The sequence below is a fragment of the Schistocerca nitens genome, chromosome 3, assembly GCF_023898315.1.
Source record: "Schistocerca nitens isolate TAMUIC-IGC-003100 chromosome 3, iqSchNite1.1, whole genome shotgun sequence".
NCBI classification, from domain to species: Eukaryota; Metazoa; Arthropoda; class Insecta; order Orthoptera; family Acrididae; genus Schistocerca; species Schistocerca nitens.
Window position 1 is genome coordinate 542011022 of NC_064616.1, and position 3095 is coordinate 542014116.

The following is a 3095-nucleotide window of genomic DNA, read 5'->3' on the forward strand; positions in this document are numbered from 1 at the left end:
ATAATATTGTCATCCGGCGACAAGGTGGCCAATGGAGATCCCAAATACATCCTCATGCTCACAACACCAATCCTGGGAGATGCGAGCTGTGTGAATCGGTACCCTGTAGTAGTGGAACACAGAATCACCATTGGGGAACTAATATTGTACAATATTGTGCCGTGACATGAACCTGACCAGCCAAAGCAGTTACATAAGCCTTTCAAATAATGCGACTTAGCAAAGTTAGAAAGAGGCGATGGGTGCCCAAATCATCGTCGAACCTCTGCAAAGTTTCACTGTAGGATCGTTAACTTGGCCAGAAGTTTCAAACAGCGTTAAACAAGGTTCATCAGATCAAATGAAATTCTTCCATAGTTCCATAGCACAGGTTTTATGGCTTCGAAACCGTGTTTCCGCGTAACGGACATTTGCATCACTGATGAGTGGTTTTCGAATTCGAGTCCGCACTGTACTTCCCTGTTGATGGAGTTCCCTTGGTGTTGTTCTGTTGCTGGAAGAGTTCGCGAGTGAGACATTCAGTTCTGCATTGATCTTTTATGCTGCTGTCCTCCTATTTTTTCGACACAATCCTCTTCAATGATCGTCAGTTACGATAACTAACCACACACTTTCGTCCGTGGTGTGACTTAACAGATTACGTCTTTCTGCTTTCTCTGAATGTCGTATAAATCTTCGGTAGGATGCTTATGAAACAGCTTTCATTCCAGCTACCTTCGTTTCGGAGACATGCGTCATACGAGAACCTGCAATTTGCCCGTGTTCTTTTTCATTTAGCTCCGACATAATACACTCACAAATAAACAGAGTATTGTTGTGAATACACACCTTATTTTCTGAACATACACCGAGTAACTCTACATTACTGTGGGAACGGTGTATGGTGCATTTTTCTAAAAAACCTATGGAATAACGAAAGTTAGAATGTCTAGACCACCACATGTCGGTAATATGTAGCCATCGCTTTTAAAGGAAATATTTGTTTTACAGTATGTTTGACGACAACTCTACACTAAAGCAAACTGTCTACATTAAAACCTATCAGCCCCATTCTAGAGTTTCGCCGCAAGGTGTCAATATTCGTCATATACGTGCCATTAACAAATGTTTCGTTAACGCTATAGTTTTCGATAGATTCCTATATCCTCATAGTTTAGCAATCATCCGACACTGTACTAATATATCGTTATTAATTATATAGCGGTAAACTCATTCCATAACTACTAAACTGGCTGTTCATGTGCTTTCTGTATGACAGCGAAGAAGCGCTGTATCTCATTAGAGTTCATTTACACTTGATTGTAGCTGCCAAGGTCAGGGACCTCCGAAGCCAGATTAAGGACACACACACTTGTGTATAAGCCTCCCCCCCCCCCCCCCCCCACTTCTCATCCATATCGGCAGTGCTCATGCGCGTAATTTAAGAAACGTAATAGTTCTATCTGAAGACGGAAGCGAATTGTAATTTAGAACATCTACGCGGCATGTGGCTAGGATTATCTGGTATAAACACAGGTCGAACATGTACATATGGAATTCCCAGTTAGATTGTGGAACAAACGTGCTTCCTTCTGCATAAGCCTCTTCTGTTCTCTTCGGTAGCTACTCTAGCTGCAAAACTGGTTGAATGGTCTATAGCAATACTATGGTCGACACCCGAGCTAGATTTAAAACTCTTTAATTGCACACTTAGGGTAAAGTATTCACTGATATGGCCAGTTTCGGATCTCACATATAGTTCCAATTAAAGGAAAGTAAATTGCTGCCTACTACTCTAGTTCATAGAGTATTAATCATTCGGACGATAATTAGCGTCACACCATTTGAGACACTTTACGAAAAAGTTGGAGATATGTAGTTTCAAATGACAGGCGTTAATATGCCGAAATACTTTCCGTATTGCTCACTAAATTTGTAAGACCGTACTGTATGTACTGCATGAACCTATTCAATTAAGAGTATTTCATAATTAACGAAGTATCTGAGTTACGTAATTATATCAGTACAACTACGTAAGTTCTTATTGAGCAATGAAATTCAATGGGACTAAACTTACTCTACACTCCGTGGATACTAGGTAGACTGCTATCTTGTCCTTATCGTAGTTAAGGAAAAGTTTTAAAAATCTTGGGAAGCCGAAAAAGATAGTAGGTGACAGTGGTTACTCAACTTGCTTCGTTTAAAGACTCGGTTGAAAGCACCGTTTCTACCAACGCAATACACTCCTAGTAATAGCCGGCTGGTGTGGCCGTGCGGTTCTAAGCGCTTCGGTTTGGAACCGCGTGACCGCTACGGTCGCAGGTTCGAATCCTGCCTCGGGCATGCATGTGTGTGATGTCCTTAGGTTAGTTAGGTTTAAGTAGTTCTAAGTTCTAGGGGACTGATGACCACAGTTGTTAAGTCCCATAGTGCTCAGAGCCATTTGAACTCCTAGTAATGTTACAGTGTAATAGAGCTACCCACTAAACCATTTATACTGATGCGACCGCTTAGCAGATCAGCCACAACTACTCAGATAATCCGGTTTCATTAGCTGCAGTATTTTATAAAATTCTTGCGTAGGTGGATTTCATTCCCTTAAGACCCCTTTCGCATGATTCTTTGGTGTTAGAGAGTATGTTATGAACCTTTTAGTGGGGAAGAGATTGTGCTGGTTGTTTTATTTAGCATTAAGGCTCAGTACTTGTCTATTTTCAATCCTTCTTGTTAAAGTGTTTTATTCTCTGAGCTTCTATATCCTCTCTGTATATCATAGCATAGAACTGATTAGATCTTAATAAAACCGCAGTACAAGATAAGCGAATTTCGTGTTTCCTTGGTCCTTGTACATGATAGGCTACTGCTGATTTACCCTTATACTCTACCGTCTGGCGAGCAAGATGTATGAGACAGGCGAAATACCCTCCGATTTCAAGAAGAATATAATAATTCCAATTCGAAAGAAAGGAGGTGTTGATAGTTGTGAAAATTACCGAACTATCATTTTAATAAGTCATGGAAGTAAAATACTGTATGAACTCATACCAGACGAATGGATAAACTGGTAGGAGCAGACCTCGGGGTAGATCAGTTTGGACTCCGTACAAATGTTGGAA